This window comes from Equus asinus, chromosome 1 (assembly GCF_041296235.1).
Source record: "Equus asinus isolate D_3611 breed Donkey chromosome 1, EquAss-T2T_v2, whole genome shotgun sequence".
In the NCBI taxonomy this organism is placed as follows: Eukaryota; Metazoa; Chordata; class Mammalia; order Perissodactyla; family Equidae; genus Equus; species Equus asinus.
Genome location: NC_091790.1, coordinates 162,832,899 through 162,851,438, shown reverse-complemented (window position 1 = coordinate 162,851,438; position 18,540 = coordinate 162,832,899). Strand labels below are relative to the sequence as shown.

The 18,540-nt window shown below is 38.2% G+C and overlaps 1 protein-coding gene and 1 pseudogene across 3 annotated transcripts in view; one reads left to right on the top strand and one right to left on the bottom strand.

The window, feature by feature from the left end:
- Positions 1-18,540, bottom strand: part of BBS9 (Bardet-Biedl syndrome 9) — a 428,290-nt gene that overhangs the window by 365,301 nt on the left and 44,449 nt on the right. The gene's annotated exons all lie outside the window — the stretch shown is intronic.
- Positions 11,627-12,024, top strand: LOC106829564 (V-type proton ATPase subunit G 1 pseudogene; annotated as a pseudogene).

Below are 18,540 nucleotides of genomic sequence, written 5' to 3'. Positions count from 1 at the left end.
CTCTGCTTTAGACAAACTAATCAAAATCAGGCTTCTGAAAAATCATTCCTTCCCAAAGAAATAGGCTCTGTCTTGGCCCCTGACATTTGCACTGCTATTCTCTCTTTTTTTTAACTTTATTGAGAAATAATTGACAAATATAATTGCACACATTTAAAGTATATAACATGATGATTTTATATATGTATACATTGTGGACTGATTACCAAGATAAAGATAACTAACACATCCATCACTTCACATAGTTAACTGTGTGTGTGTGTGTGTGTGTGTGTGTGTGGTGAAAAGGCTTAAGATCTACTCTCAGCAACTTTCATGTATACAATTCAACAGTATAGTTACCATGCTGTACATTAGGTTCTCAGAGGTTATTCTTCTTATAACTGAATATCTGTACTCTTTGACTTACAGCATCCCATTTCCCCCTCCCCATTCGCCCTTTTCTTTTTCCCTAGATCCTTTCATTTCTTTTCAAGTGCCAGTTTTGAGGTCACCTTCTTGGAAACCTATCCTGACCCCCTAAACCAGTTTAGGTACACAGCAACCTGAATTTCCCTTATCATTTTTTTCATACCTAGAATGAAAGTATTACCATTCTATTTTCCAGCACCACTCAGTGTCCTGGAGCAAGACCTTGGAGTCACCTCAAGTTCAGATCTCAGCTCTGCCCTTTACTAACTTGGAAACTTTGAACATATTACTGAAGGTCTCTGAATTTTCTCATATGAAAAATTAGGGTAAAGTACCACCTATTTCTTACAGGTACTTATTTCTTAAGGTATATGTAATCGGTATTGCAAAGCACCTAGCACAGTATCTGAAACAGTACTCACATATGATAGCTATTATTAATCATGTCAAAGTTGAAATGAAATGACGAAAGACATTTATGAAGCCTATGAAGTCTAACATTCTTATTTGTGTATTCTTCGTCAGTACATCACATATTTCCATTTTAATTAAACAAGTAGGTTACTTCTTTGAAGCAAATTATCTGAGAAAGATTACCAGAAGTCCAATAATCAGAATAACAAACGTTTTCAAATTATTATCTTTTGTCATTGCCAAAGCTATGTAATACTTACAAACATGATATCTGTGCTTATCAAAGGGCTGACTGAAAACCCCCTGTGAAGTCACAGAAGCCTATCATACAACATTTGAGTCTCTGGGGGGCAATTATCAGGCATTTACTTACTTGTGAAACTTGGTTTATTTTTAACCATTTTAAATCATAAAACTAATAAAACTGAATAGTCAGAAGAGCAGCAAATGAAAAGGTAAGGTCTCCTTCCTGAACCCAGCAGAGTACAAGCAGGAAACAATTCTATTCTTTCTCATCATCATCCCTTTAAACCCGCTCTTTGGAATCGTTCTCCCCTGTTCCTGGATGAAATCTGTGGCAGATCTTATAGTTTTCCTGTTCTCTGTCAGGAAATCATGAATAATCTTGTTTTCCAAGTATTTTAAGAAGTCTAGGGGCTGGCCCCGTGGCCAAATGGTTAAGTTCGCGCGCTCCGCTGCAGGCGGCCCAGTGTTTCGTTGGTTCGAATCCTGGGCGCGGACATGGCACTGCTCATCAAACCACGCTGAGGCAGCGTCCCACATGCCACAACTAGAAGGATCCACAACTAAAATATACAACTATGTACCGGGGGGCTTTGGGGAGAAAAAGGAAAAAATAAAATCTTTAAAAAAAAAAAGAAGTCTAGACACTCTTGGAGGATTTCAACTTCCAGCTAACACAGAATTAACTAGCCCTTCCCACTGTAAGCTATCATAAAGTGGACAAAATATATCAGGCTACTGTCAGCAGGCATTTGACAATAGACAGCACAAGTCTATGACACCAAGAGAAGGGAAATTCATGAGTGAGCCCCAACACAGCCCAAGCTCTCTGTCAAGAGACAAGTTCCAACTGCAGCACAACAAGCTGGAGTCTAAGCGGAGCACAGCGGCCCCACTAAGCTGAGGAGGCAGAAATCAGAGCTGGAGGCAACTGAGGAACCTGAAATCTGTGGGGCAGAACACCAGAGAGAAAGAAGTCTTGCAGTGGGAGAAACAGAAGGCTGTGAGACAGTTCCCTGAGAGTGTCTGATTGAGCACTGAGCTGAGCATGCATACGGAGAGACTGAGCAGGATTTATCAGAGGATGACTACACAGGGGTGAAAACAAAACAGATCTCAGAGGTCAAGCAGTTCTGGGGAATGTTAAAGGTCTGGCCCAGCAGATACGGAGACACCTCATTAGCATCTTGTAAACACTCCGAGGAAGGGTGCTCCCTAAGAGCAAGAACCATGCCCCAGAGTAAGGCCTGCTCTAGACCCACCTAACAAAGCCTAAAACCAAGCCCTAACAAGATCCACAGGGTAGAGAGAGTTAGAAAGTTGGGACATCTGAAATGAAAGTTCAGGAAATACCTTGGACTTTCCACAGATCTGCCCTACAAGAACATAAATTCAAGCCACCAGAAGCTCAAGGTTATCAGCCAGTAATTGAACTTGTTATTTTCAATATTTTTTATTTTAGCTTTTTTGCTATTTATGTAGAGGTATCTCATTATAGTTTTAATTTGAATTTCCCTGAGGCCTAATGATGCTGAGTATCTTTTCATGTCCTTATTGGGCCATTTGTGTATCTTCTTTTCTGATATGTCTCTTCAAATATTTGTCCATTTTTAAAAATTGGATTATTTACCTTTTTATTGAGTTATAAGAGTGCATCACATATTTGAGATACAACTCATTTGTCAGCTATATACATTGTGAATATTTTCTCTCAGTCCAAGGATTGCATTTTCATTTTCTTAACAATTGTCTTTTGAAGACTAGAAAGTTTTAATTTTGGTCAAGTATTATTTATCATTTTCTTTATGATTAGTGCTTTGTATGCCCTAAGAAATCTTTGCCTACTCAAAGGTCATAAAGATTTTCTCTTATTTTTTGTTCTATAAGTGTTAACGGTTTTAGCTTTTAAATTTAGATCTATGATCCATTTCATGTTACATTTTGTGGGTTTTCTTCTTGTTTTTGCATTGATTTATTTTCCATTGCTGAACCAATCATGTATTCCTAGGATAAATTCTAATTGGTCATGATAAGTTATTCATTTTATATATTGCTAGATTCCATTTGTATCATTTTAGTATTTTTGCAACTGTGTTAATGAGAGATACTGACTGGAATTTTCCCTTCTTATAATATCTTTGGCAGCTTTAGTATCAAAGCTATATAGGCCTCATAAAATGGATCAGGAAGCATTCCCTCCTCATCGATTTTTGGAAAGAGTTTATATAATATTGATATTATTTCTTTCTTAAACATTTAATATATTTCACCTGTGAAACTATCTGAGCTAGAAGGTTTTTTTGTGGAAAGGCTTTTTATTATGAGATCACAATTTTTAATAGATACAGCGCTATTCAGACTTTCTATTTCTTCTTGTGTCAGTTTTTGGTAAATTGTGGTCTTCAAGTAATTTGTCTTATTTCATATAAGTTATTAAATAAATGGAATAAAGTTATTTATAATATTCCTATTAGTATCTCTGGGATCTGAAAGTGTCTTTTAAAAAACAGAGTTTCTGGATTCAGAGAATATTGGTGGTCATCTAATTCTAAAACCCTCCCTCCTTTACTGTTCTGAAAAAAACAAAAAACCACACTGCACCCATACCTTCTGCATTATGTTAAGACCGAGAACGCTGCAAACTTCACTCCAAGTAGAGGGGCGAAAAATTCCAACAGCACTTCCACCATCAGCCCACTGCTACTACCAGAAACCTAAGGGTAAAGAGAGTGGGGAGGGGAAGGCTGACAAGATTCTATAAAAAAGAGCAGAGGGAAACAGAGATCCTAGGGAAAGTACAGACAAAATCAAAAGTGAAACAATAAATGCAAACATAACTGAACATAGGTTGGCACCTAGGAGTTCATGGCTCCGGCCACAGGGAAGGAGCTTCAAAGTATGCAGGAATGGAAGTGGCAGCCTTAGAGAGGCACTTGATTCTGAGAGTGAGTTAGCTGGAAAAAAATAGAGATAAAGGTTTGTCTCACTTTGGAAGAAGGGACGTATAAATATGTAATGGGAAAGGCAAGAAAGAACCATGTAGGAATGGATTGAAATTGGAGATAGTGATGTGAACTTGTGATATCTAAATAATGTCTATATATGAGTATATGGTGTTTATGTGCGTATATGCATGTTTATGTATCTGTGAGGGTTTATGTACATTTGTATATGTACATGTACATATTTCCTAGCTTTGTCCTCTGAAAGGGCCTAAAAGCAAAGAACCATGTAACATGAGTGCACTCAGCACTCAGATCTTGGTCTCTGATATCACTTCCCACTAAAAGGAACCAGGATTCCTCAGAGAAATAGCTTATTCCATGGCTGGAGCAGGACAGGTATAAGATGATCCTAATAACATCTTTGCTATGCTAGAAAGTAAAGAAATGCTTAAAAAAAAGATGAAGGAGCCAGCTTGAAGAGGCTTCCACTGGGCAAATCTGGGAAAATTTTTTTGTTTTTTTTTTAGGAAGATTAGCCCTGAGCTAACATCCGTGCCCATCTTCCTCCACTTTATATGTGGGACGCCTACCTCAGCATGGCTTGCCAAGCAGTGCCACATCCGCACCCAGATCCAACCAGCGAACTCTGGGCCACCGAAGCGGAACCTGTGCACTTAACCGCTGTATCACCAGGAGGCCCCAATGGGATTTGAAACACTAAATCTGGGAAAATTTAAGCACCAAAATTATTAAGTTCAGTACTGAATTATAAACCATTAGGGAAAACAGACATTCATGATTTCACATTAATAATAAATAGACAAATAAATGAGAGAGAAGGGATATCTACTGCTTATAATAGAACAATGAGGGCCAACTGGCAAATGTGGAGGAAGTGCTGACTCAGAAAAATCCTTCTGTAACAATCACAGTAAAGATTTTATCAGGTAAGAATCATCAATGAATGATAAATTTAAAGGAAAATTTTGACAAAAAGCAGGATACTTTTACTGCTTACTAGTAGCAAGGGGGGAAAACAGTAATTATACAGTGGAGAAATCAGGTAACAACTTGACCAGCAGTTCAAAATTAATCATCAATGAAGGTAACTCTGTGATACCGTGAGAAGAATGCAATACCACCTATTCTTGGCAGTATTCTGACCAAGAATGTATAGTCTCAATGTAATCATAAGGAAAAAACTGACAGACAAAATGAGGAATGTTTTATTTTTTTAAATGGCGAGGGAGACTATATTCTTCAAAAATGTCAACGTCATAAAAGACAAGGAAAGGCTGTGGAAATTTTCTAGCTTAAAAGAGGCTAAAGATAAACGTAGCTGGATGCATTGCCTGCCTCTAAACTAGATCCTCTAATAGTAGGAGGGAAATGTTATAAAGCACATTATTATATTATTAGATCAACTGACAAAATTAGAATTTGGATCTCAGAATAGATAAAAGTATTATATCAATGTATTTTATGAAATTAATAACTACTGTGGTTATGTAAGAGTATTCTTATTCTTAGGAAATTCACACTAAAGTGTTTAGGGATGAAAGTGTATGCAATGTAGGGATGTATGTAATGTACTCTCAAATGGTTCAGAAAAAAACTGTTATACATGAGACACAGAGAGTTAGCAAAAGAGAAACAGAGAAAGAAATGATAAAGCAAATGAGATACAAATATTAACAATGGGAAAATCTGGGTAAAGGGTATAAAGGCATTTCTTACATTATTTTTAACTTCAGAGAAAACAAAGAAAGGAAATGTAATCACATCTCAGACATCAGTACTGTCTACACGGTCATAATAATGTAAATTCTTAAATTAGTTAGAAAAAAGCCCAAGCTGCTATAACAAAGATACCCCAAAATACAATGACTTAAATTAGTTTTTTTTTTTTAATTTCAAGTGTACATCATTATATTTCGATTCCTGTGTAGACTATACCATGTTCACCACCCAAAGACTAATTACCATCCATCACCATACCCATGTACCCAGTCACCCCTTTCGCCCTCCTTTCTCCCCACATCCCGTCTGGTAACCACAAATCTAATCTCTGTATCTATGTGATTGTTATTCTTGTTTTTATCTTCTACTTATGAGTGAGATCATACGGTATTTGACTTTCTCCCTCTGACTTATTTCGCTTAAGCTTAACACCCTCAAGGTCCATCCATGTTGTCAATAATGGCTAGATTTCATCTTTCTTAGAGCTGAGTAGTATTCCATTGTGTGTACATACCACATCTTCTCTATCCACTCCTCCCTTGATGGGTATTTAGGTTGTTTCCAAGTCTCGGCTATTGTGAATAATGCCACAATGAATACAGGAGTACATATATCTTCATGCATTTGTGTTTTCATGATCTTTGGATAAATACCCAGCAGAGGAATAGCTGGATCATACGGTAGTCCTAGTCTTAATTTTGGGGGAATCTCCATACCATTTTCCATAGCGGCTGCACCAGTTTGCATTCCCACCAGTAGTGCACAAGAGTTCCCTTTTCTCCACATCCCCTCCAACACTTGTAATTTCTTGTCTTGTTAATTACAGCCATTCTGACGGGCATAAGGTGGTATCTCATTGTAGTTTTGATTTACATTTCCCTAGTAACTAGTGATGTTGAACATCTTTTTGTGTGCCTGTTGGCCATCTGCATATCTTCTTTGGCAAAAGGCCGATTCAGATCTTGTGCCCATTTTTTAATTGGGTTGTTAGGTTTTTTGTTGCTGAGATGTATGAGTTCTTTATATAGTTAGGATATTAACCCCTTATCAGATACACAGTTTGCAAATATCTTCTCCCAATTGTTAGGTTGTCTTTTCGTTTTGTTGATGGTTTCCTTTGCTGTGCAGAAGCTTTTTAGTTTGATGCAGTTCCATTTGTTTATGTTTTCTATTGTTTCCCTCACCTGGTCAGACGTGGTATTTGAAAATATGTGTCTAAGACTGATGTTGAAGAGTGAAGTGCCTATGTTTTCTTCCAGAAATTTTATGGTTTCAGGTCTTACATTCAAGTCTTTAATCCACTTTGAGTTAATGGGTTTTTTGTGCATGAGTTTTTGTACAGTGTAAGATAATGGTCTGTTTTCATTCTCTTGCATGTGGCTGTCCAGTTTTCCCAACACCATTTATTGAAAGAGACTTTCCCTTCTCCATTGTATGTTCTTGGCTCCTTTGTCAAAAATTAGCTGTCCTTGGATGTGTAAGTTTATTTCTGGGCTCTCAATTCTGTCCCATTGATCTGTGTGTCTGTTTTTGTGCCAGTATCACGCTGTTTTGATTACTATAACTTTGTAGTATATTTTGAAATCAGAGAGTGTGATACCTCCAGCTTTTTTCTTTTTTCTCAGGATTCCATTGGCTATTCAGGGTCTTTTCTTGTTCCATATAAATTTTAGGATTGTTTTATTTCTGTGAAAAATGTCATTGGAACTTTGATAGGCATTGCACTGAATCTGTAGATTGCTTTAGGAAGTATGGACATTTTCACTATGTTAATTCTTCCAATCCAAGAGAAAGAATATCTTTAGATTTCTTTGTGTCATCCTCAATTTCTTTCAGCAACGTTTTATAGTTTTCAGTGTACAGGTCTTTCACTTCTTTGGTTAAATTTATTCCTAGGTATTTTATTCTTTTTGTTGCAATTGTAAATAGGATTGTATTCGTAATTTCTCTTTCTTCTACTTTCATTGTTAGTGTAGAGAAACACAACTGATTCTTGTACGTTGATTTTGCATCCTGCAACTTTACCATATTCATTTACTATTTCTAAAAGTCTTCGGTGAATTCTTTAGAGTTTTCTATATATAAAATCATGTCATTTGAAGATAGTGAAAGTTTCACTTCTTCCTTTCCAATTTGGATCCTTTTTACTGCTTTTTCTTGCCTGATTTCTCTGGCTAGGACTTCCAATACTATGTTACATAAGAGTGGTGAAAGTGGGCATGCTTATCTGGTTCCTATTCTTAAAGGAATAGCTTTCAGTTTTTCTCCCTTGAGTATGATATTAGCTGTGGGTTTGTCATATACGGCATCTATTATCTTGAGGTACTTTCCTTGTATACCCATTTTATTCAGCATTTTTATCATAAATGGATGCTGTTTCTTGTCAAACGCTTTATCTGTATCTATTGGGATGATCATGTGATTTTTGTTCTTCATTTTGTTAATGTGGTGCATCATGTTTATTGATTTGCAGATGTTGAACCATCCCTGCACCCCTAGAATAAATCCCACTTGACCATGGTTGATGATCTTTTCAATGTACTGTTGTACTCAATTTGCTAGAATTGAGGATTGAGAATTTTTGCATCGATGTTCATCAGTCATATTGCCTTGTAATTTCCCTTTTTTGTGTTGTCCTTGTCTGCTTTTGGTATCAGGTAATATTGATCTCATAGAATTAATTAGGAAGCCTCCCTTCCTCTTCAATTTTCTGGAAGAGTTTGAGAAGGATAGGTACTAAGTCTTCTTTGAATGTTTGGTAGAATTCACCAGGGAAGCTCTCTGGTCTTGGACTTTTATTTTGGGGGAGGTTTTTGATTACTGTTTTGATCTCCTTACTGGTTATTGGTCTATTCAAATTCTCTATTTCTTCTTGATTCAGTTTTGGAAGGTTGTATGATTCTAAGAATGTATCCATTTCTTCTAGATTATCCAATTTGTTGGTGTATAGTTTTTCATAGTATTTTCTTATAATCTTTTGTATATCTGAGGTGTCCATTGTAATTTCTCCTCTTTCATTTCTGATTTTATCTATTTGAGCCTTCTCTCTTTTTTTCTTGGTGAGTCTAGCTAAAGGTTTATCAATTTTGTTTATCTTTTCAAAGAACCAGCTCTTAGTTCATTGGTTCTTTCTATTTTTTTTTCAGTCTCTATTTCATTTATTTTTGCTCTGATTTTTATTATTTCCTTCCTTCTACTGATTTGGGGCTTTGTTTGTTCTTCTTTTTCTAGTTGCTCTATGTGTGCTATGAGATTATTTGAGATTTTCCTTGTTTGTTGAGGTAGGCCTGTATTACTATAAACTTCACTCTTAGAACTGCTTTTGCTGTATTCCATAAATTTTGGCATGTTGCATTTTCTTTTTTTTTTTTTAAAGATTTTATTTTTTTTTCCTTTTTCTCCCCAAAGCCCCCCGGTACATAGTTGTATATTCTTAGTTGTGGGTCCTTCTAGTTGTGGTGCGTGAGATGCTGCCTCAGTGTGGCTTGATGAGCAGTGCCATGTCCGCGCCCAGGATTCGGACCAACAAAACACTGGGCCGCCTGCAACGGAGCGCGCAAACTTAACCACTCAGCCACGGGGCCAGCCCTGGCATGTTGTATTTTCATTTTCATTTGTCTCTAAGTATTTTTTTATCTCTCCTTTAATTTCTTCATTGACCCAATTGTTGTTCAGTAGCATTTTGTTTAATCTCCACATATTTGTGGCTTTAACAATTTTCTTCCTATAGCTGATTTCTAGTTTCATACCATTGTGGTCATAAAATATGCTTGGTATTATTTCAATCTGCTTAAGTTTATTGAGACTTGTTTTGTGGCCTAATATGTGATCTATCCTAGAGAATGTTCCATGTGCATACGAAAAGAATGTGTATTCTGCAGTTTTTGGATGGACTATTCTGTATATATCTACTAAGTCCATCTGGTATAATGTGTCACTTAAAGCCAACGTTTCCTTATTGATCTTCTGTTTGGATGATCTATCCATTGGTGTAAGTGGAGTGTTAAAGTCCCCTACTATTACTGTGTTACTATTTCTCCTTTTATGTCTGTTAATAATTGCTTTATATATTTAGGTGCTCCTATGTTGGGCACATAGATATTTACAAGTGTTGTATCCTCTTGCTGGATTGTTCCCTTTATCATTATATAGTGCTCTTCTTTGTCTCTTGTTACAGGTTTTTGTTTTAAAGACTCTTTTGTCTGATATAAGTTTTGCTACCCCAGCTTTCTTTTCATTGTCATTTGCAATGGAGTATCTTTTTCCATTCCTTCATTTTTCAGTTTGTTAGTGTCTAAGTCTGAAGTGTGTCTTTTATATGCAGCATATATATGGGACTTTTTTATCTAATCAGCCACCCTATATCCTTTGATTGGAGCATTTAGTCCATTGACATTTAAAGTAGCTGTTGATAAGTATGTCCTTTTTGCCATTTCGTTACTTTTTTTCTGGGTGTTTTAGTAGTTATTCTCTGTTCTTTCCTTCCTTTCTTGCTCTCTTCCCTGTGGCTTGATGGCTTTCTTTAGTATTATGTTTGAGTTCCTTTCTCTTAATTTTTTGTGCATTTATTATGGGCTTCTGGTTTGCGATTACTATGAGGTTTATACACCACAACCTATATATATAGCAATCTATATTAAGTTGATGGTCTCTTAAGTTTGACCTCTTACTAAAAGCTTAAATTAGACAGTTCATATTTATTTTGCTAACTACAGAGACAATTTCTTCTCTTAACCCTTCCCACATCCCTATAAGTAATCCCACCTCTTTAAAGTCCCTTTATTTGAACCATCTGCCATGAATTCTCTTTCCTGCTGGTATCTCAACTGATACAGTACTTAGGGATTTGGGGACTGATTCGCCCACATATTTGATGAATGCACAGATCGCTTCCCTGCCAGGGAAAAAAGGAAACAATAGAAATAGATGGCATGCAATAGAATCACAACTGTTCAAATTATCATTGGTGTGGTGTGGGATGGAGTGCCAGTGAAGGAAAAGGTTTTGAAAGATAAATGGCTATTGCACTTTATTTGATGACAACAGTAATTGCAAAGATTGCTCAGTGGGCTAACTACTCTACTTAAACTCTTAAAAAATAAAAATGCTTGGGACTTTGAACTCCCCAAATCAAGGTACAAGTGGAAAACCCAAAATTTCTATGAGGGCCATGTAACTGAGTGACACTGTGCAAAGAAAAAAAGGAAATACACAGACCTTCTATGGTTCATTAAGCCCTGAGAACATCAAATGCCACATGATCCATTAGTCAAAATGTGGCTTATAGAATTCCAGTTATATATGAAGTTTTGACCCAGGTCTTCCTCACAGTTAGTTCTGTGGGTGCATAGACCCATCCTGCCATTATTTTGCAATTTGTTTAATGCACAGTTGGAACAGATATACTCATGAACTGGCTGAATCCCTACGTTAGCTTCTTGTCTAATAAAGAGCATTATGAAGGCTATTATGATAGCAAGGGCTAATTGGAATCTCTTGGAACTGTCCCCAACCCACCAAAATAGCACACTTTTCAAAATCAATACTCATCCCTAAGGAAATCGCAGAGATTAGTGCCACCATCAAAGACGTGAAAGATACAACGACGATGCATCCTCATTCAATATCCCGTTTGGCCTGTGAAAGAGCCAAATGGATCTTGGATAATGACTATGGATTATCATAAACTTAGTTAGGAGAGATTCCAACTACAGCTGCTATCCAAAAATATGGTATATTTAGTGGAAAAGGTCAACATAGCTCATGAAACTTAGTGCAAATCTGTTAACCTATACATTTTTTAATCCAAATTAATAAAGACAATCACCAGTAGTTTCCTTTGATTGCCAAAGATAGTAGTATAGGCTACTGCCATGACCAGTCAGTTGAAAGGCATCTAGCAGCTGCAGGATGAGAAGTGGGCCACACAGAAGATGTCTGAGGCCTACAAGCAAAAGAACCTGAAGCTGAAGCAGGACAAAGAAGCTTAGGCTGAAGTTTAACCGTACCACCTGCAGGAGAAAGGGTTCAGGGCCAAGGAAGCTGTGCCTCTGGGATCCCATGACAGCTGCAACACCGAAAGGGAGAAGGAGACCCAGGAGATGACCATCCTCCAGACCTACTTCCGGCAGCACACGTATGAAGTTCCGGATAACCTCTTGGCCTTTGTTTGCAACATCTGGCTAGAAATCCATGAAAACTACCACATAAATTGATCGGAGACAGAGAAAGAAGCACCTGTTCCATAGATTGGCATGTTTAGTTGCCTTCAGGGAATATGAAGCTTTAGCAAAGCTCAAGTTATATTCTTGTGAACAGACATTAAATTATTTCTCTATATTATATAGTAGGTATAGTAAATCTGGCTTCTTTGTACAAACTTAGAGCTTATCCAAAGATTTCATCTTTTTACCTCATATTTCTTAGAAATTTAATGGGTATACATTGTCTGTTTTCCTATGCTTTTTAGCTCAAGCAACATATACATCAATACTGGCTTTTTCTTTCTTAGATAAAGCAAAAAAAAAAAAAAATGTTGAAGAAAAATGGGATTAAATATTTTTCCCTAAAGCTTTCTTGAAGGTCAGGAACTTTATCGATGAAAAAGTAGTTATTTGTATAAATAGTTATGTGTAACCTGTGTGAAGCAGCAGCCAGCCTTAAAATAGTCCTTTCTCGCTAAGGGTTGGAACAATGAATAATGGTGGCATTGTTTGGGCTGCTTTTAGTTTCTCTTAATCAAAATTACTAGATGACAGAATTCAAAAACTTGTTAAGTGTTATTACTTGGTGTACTGATAATCATTTAAAAGTAAAGAGACTTTGTCATGAAAAAAAGTCTATCTTCACTCTCTTGCTTCAGGGCTATTCAATTTTCCTGATCTTTGTTTTAAGACTGTCCTCAGGGAACTTGACCATCTCGATATCCCAAGGAACATAATCCTGGTCCAATATATTGATGACATTATAACTAGACCTGGTAAGCAGGCAGTGGAAGTGCCTCATAAAAATTCAAGAGCCTGCCACACTATGAAGTTTCCAGGAAAGTCTGGGGCATGTTAGGATATACTCCCCCCAAAAACATCTTGCTTCACCGTGCACTGCCTTGCAAGAAGGAAAAAGTACAAAACTTAGAGAGTCTCTTTGAATTTTGGAAATAACATATAGCACATTCAAGTAAAGCTAATATTTTGAAGTAGAGCTCAGAGCAAGAGAAGGCTCTGACACTAAGAAAGGCTGCAATGTAAGCTGCCCTGCCTTAAGGGCCAGCAGACTCAACGGTACTTGAATTCTCTATGGCAGATAGATCTGCTCTATATAGCCTCTGGAAAGCCCCACAAGGAGAGTCACTGCACATACCCCAGAATCTTCTGTCAAAAATTATTCTCTATTTGAGAAACAGCTCCTGGTTCTACTGGGCCATGGTACAGATTGAACTTCTAGCTATAGCACACCAAGTAAATCCAGGACCAGAGCTGCCCATCATGAAGTGGGTTACCCAGTCTACTGAGATATGAAATTGAGAATGTGAAGCAGCATTTCATCATTAAATAGAAATAAAATATATGAATGGGGAAAAAGAGACATAAATTGAATGAACAAGTGGTTCAAATTCCCATAGTACCTACTTCCTGACGTTTCACGGCCTCTTCCATGGCCTCATGAGGAGCTCCCTATGACCAATGGACAGAAGAAAAAAAAACACACCGACTTGGTTTACAAATGGGTCTACATGATATGCTAACACCAGTGGTCAGCTGTAATACCAGTTTCCCACTTCAGAGTATCCTTGCAAAACAATAACAAAGGAAAATCTTCCCAGTGAGTTTAACTTTGAGCAATACATCCTGTTTGTCACTTTACTGGGAATATGAGAAGGCCTGATATTCAGATTTTTACTGATACACAGGCAATGGCTGATGGGTTGGGGTTAAGAAATTGGAAAGAACAAGACTGAAATATTGGTAAAAAGGAGGTCTAGGGAGGAGGTGTGTGGAAGGACTTTTCATAATGGAAATGCATTTTGAAGCTATTACACATCCTAACTGCCAGAAAAAGAAAGCTTCCAGCAAGGAACACAGCCATAGCTCTACTAAATTTGAAGTTGAGACCACCCCAGTCAGGATTCCACCACCACAGGAGTGATAGGCAAAAAAAATAAGGTTAATGTACTGACAGAGTGATGGCTCCCTATTACTAAGAGGAATCGGGTGGCCATTGTACAACAGGAACAGGCAGGCTATGTCTCAAATCCAGGGGACTCACTGGGCTGCCCCTTAGTTTCTTAGTATTCTTAGGTCCAATAATAAAGTTAATGGAAAACTATGGCAATCCAATACACATAGGACCACTAAGGACTCAGATCTTTTGAGCATGAAGGTAAAGAATCTTGAGTAACCAAGATGCTGGAAAATATAAGGGGAACATAAAATGGGTGGGGGAGAGAGGAAGTTATGATTATCTCCTTCAGCCTGTTGACCAGCTACAAAGATGGAGACTGTAACAGCTAAGCATATTTGATATTAATCAATTCTTTCTCCCCATCCCACTCCATTTCCTGCTATCTTATATGAAGAGTAATAGTGATGGCTACATTGCAATTTGGTTTCAGATGGGAATATGACTCAAATATCACCTGGTGACAAGAAGGTGACGGATGGGACTTTGTGTTTCCCCTGGCTGGGAGTGTGAAATTTTTGTTTGAATGAAGAGTAAGAGAAGGGAGGCTTCTCCATGGCTCCAGCTCTTAATAAGCCCTCAAAATAATACCATTACCTCCTCCTGCCCCTTCAGTCCTAGAAGTGCTAACAGCTTCCACTACTGATAATATGTCAGTGTTTCACTATTTTTTCCCATAACTCTGCCTACACTCGTCCATGATCCCTTCACTAAAATCTCTTCATTTAAATTATCTGCGATAAATTCTGTTTCCTGCTGGGATAACTGACTGATACAAAAATATATATGGAAATTAGGAAAGTACTATTCCAATTTAGTAAAAAAATAAATAAGGATGGTTGATTTGTAATCTTTGTTACATGAAACCTATAGAGCAGCATTTCTCATAGTATGGTCTGCTGATCTCCTGTGGCTTCTGTATAAGAATTAGCTGGGGTACTTAAAAATGCATATTCCTAAGCTCAACCCCAAACTCTCTTCTCAAATCTGAGTTTCTGGAAGAGAGGTCCTAGAAGCAACACTTTTAGTAAGCCCTCCTGGAAAACTCTGTGCACACTAAAGTTTAAGAACCATTGTTCAGGGGCTAGCCCAGTGGCGTAGTGGTTAAGTTCGTGTGCTCTGCTTCAGCAGCCCAGGATTCACAGGTTCAGATCCCTGGCATAGACCTACACCAAGCTACACTGTAGCAGCATCCCACATACAAAATAGAGGAAGATGGGCACAGATGTTAGCTCAGGGCTAATCTTCCTCACCAAAAAAAGAAAATAACAACCATTGTTCAAAAGCAGCGGTTCTTAAAGTGTGGTTCCCCAGACCAGCAGTATCAGCATCATCTGGAAACTTGTTAGAAATGCAAATTCCTGGGCCCACACTAGACCTACTGAGTCAGAAACTCTGAGTGGGGTCAGGCAATGTGTGTTTCAACAAGCCTTCCAGGTGATTCTGGTGGATTCTTAAGTTGCCGAACCACTATTCTAGAGTTTTGTCTTTTTTCTGTATAGCAAAAGTTGTTTTTGTCAGCCAGCATCTGTTCCCAAATTCTATGTGATCCAAATAGGACTAACTACCTTACCAATCCCCACCACCTACCGAAGATCTAAGAACTTAACCAAGACCCTACCCAGAGGAGTATATCATCCTCTGACCTTGGTAATGGGCTCAAGCAAGAGCGCATGATCCAACCTGAGCCACTAAAAGTCCTTGGCAGGTCTTTGTTGGTTAGAATTATTAGGAGAGACTCTTATTTTCCATTGGGGTTTCTAATTAGAGGCTGACAATGGATAAATGGAACCAAGCACAGGACTGAGTGTGTTATAGACATTATCTCAGGTATTGACTCTCTTGTTCAGATACGTTAAGTTTGGGGTGACTGGGAGAGCCACGTGAAATGACTTACACGCTGTTACAAGATAGCGTAACAGAACCTAACTAGAAATAGAAAACTGGCACCTGGGATTGTTAGCATCTCTAACAAACACTGGGTTAAAATGCTCTTATAGCAGATCGTGGACTAACACAGTGTTCATCTCCTTTCCCTCCAGAAACCATATTAGAATGACAGTAATCCTAGTATCTGTCGAAATTAAGAATTCCCCCATTCTCTGAGCAAAACCAATCCTACTGATAGCAATGAAAATGAAATTGTAGGAAACTAAGAGACAAAGGTTTACACTCCACTTATATTTCCCATTAATTATTATGCCAAGTACTCAGATACGACTTGCCCTCCTGCCAACCATATGCCTGAAGGTGGGATTACTCAACTGTCTGAACATTTGCTGGGTCCCAGAGGTGAAGTAACTCACTCAACTATGGGGGCAGACAACCAAACTTTTCGCCCATGACTTGCAGCCAAGCTTCTCTAATCATGACCTGGCAACCACTCCAACCCTCTTTATTATTATTTCACTCAGGGCAGAAATTAAGAGCCTGTGGAGACTGCCACTCACATTTTCTTTTACCTAACTAGTGACTCTGAGAACAAGGTTCTCCCCAATACTTCATAGAAGCATTTCATCAAAAGAGCAAGTATGACTTCCTATTTCAAGATAGTGAATTAAAGACTCTTACGTCCCCTTCTCATCTAAAAAAATCACCCCAAACAAGAAGGAGTACAATAAACAGACATAAACTCCTTCAAGGAAATCAGAAGATCTATGGTAAGCCTAACCACAATCTGTGAAGATGGAAAGTGAACGGAGAAAAGGTAAACAATACAGCAGAGCAAGGTCAAATCTAAATGCCTAACGGGGAATGAATTTATTCACTCCATAAAATTCTGAAAAGGCTCAGGAAGCAAAAGCACCAGGTACCACAGAAAGTGGGGTGAGGTGGGATCTGAAGACAAGGGAGTTATTTAAAAGTCTATGTAAGTAACAGTTAGATACCCAGACCTCCACAGGAAATAAAAGTATAATCTCTGGAGAAGCTGAACTAAACAAGGGACTCCAGATTAGGGGGACACCAGATGCAGAACAGAATGCGAATAGGGCAAGCAGCTGAAAATACACGGATGAAGAAAAAGTCTACATCCTGGATAGTCAATCCTCTAACTCCCTTCCCCACCTAGCTCCAGAATACATGAGAGTACGCTCATACTCCCCAGACAGAAGTTACAGAAACATCTAGAGAAAGAAAACCACCTCAGGAGAAAAGACCTATAGCTACAGATATTTGAGTCCCCAATAAAAGTCAGGTAGTCCTCAAACTGTCCTAAAGGGAAGCCCACCGGTTGACAAGCCCTGGCCCCTGACCCCAGGGACACACAGTTCACAATCTGTCTTAATTGCTCGACTGTTAAATATAAACGAGTAGCAATAATCACATGAAAAGACATTCAACATCATTAGCGATCCGAGAAATGCAAATCAAACCCACAATGAGATACCATAACCCACCCACTAGGGTTGCTATAATCCAAAAGATGGACAATAACAAGGGTTGGTAAGGCTGTGGAGAACCTCATCCTTGGATGGAACCCTCATGCATTGCTGGTAGGAATAAAAACTGGCACAGCAACTTTGGAAAACAGTTTGGCAGCTCCCCAAAAGGTTAAACATAGAGTTACCATAAGATCCAGTAATTCCATTCCTAGGTAAATATCCAAGAGAAAGGAAAACTTAAATCCACAGAAAAACTTGTACTTGAATATTCATAACAGCATTATTCACAATAGCCATAAAGTAGAAAATCTAAATGTCCATCAACTGACGAATACATAAATATAATGTGGAATATCCACACAGTGGAATACTATTCTACAGTAGAAAGTAATGAAGTACTGATACATGCTACAGCATGGATAAAGCTTGAAAAATTATACTAGGTGAAAGAAAGCCATCACAAAAGACCTCACATTGTATAATTTCATTTATGTGAAATGTCCAGAATATGCAAATCTACAGAGACAGAAAGTAAACTAGTGGTTGCCTAGGACTGAGGAGCTTGGATGGAAAAGGGTAGTGACTGTTAATGGGTATGATATTTCGATTGAGGAGAAATACATTTTGGTCATTTGAATGACCAAATACATTTCTCATATATATTTGGTCTTCATCCACAGTTCCTGGCTCACAGCTCCCAAAACTCTTAGAATTTCCTAGGTGTTCAGAGTGATAAAGGTGTCTTTTGTTGTGTTACTGAGGTGACTTTCGGACCTCACCTAAGGATGGGGGCTGGTCGCCAGGAGAACCAACTATATGATTAGAGGGTTGCAGCTTTCAGTCCCAGCCCTTGACCTCCTGAGAGGAGAGAGGGAGTGGAGGTTGAACCAGTCACCACTGGCCAGTGATTTAATCAATCATGCCTATGTAGTGAAGCCTCCATAAAAACCCAAAAGAGTGAGGCTCAGAGAGCTTATGGATGGGTGAACACAAGGAGATGTAAGGAGAGTGGTTTGCCTGGAGAAAACATGGAAACTCCACGCCCTGTCCCTATTCTTTGCCCTTTGCAGTTCTTCCATCTGGCTGTTCCTAAATTATATCCTTTTACCGTAAACTGGTAATCTAGCAAGTAAATTGTTTCTCTGAGTTCTGGGAGCCGCTCTAGCAAATTAATTAAACCCAGGGAGGAGGTCATGGGAACCTCTGACTTATATTCAATCAGTCAG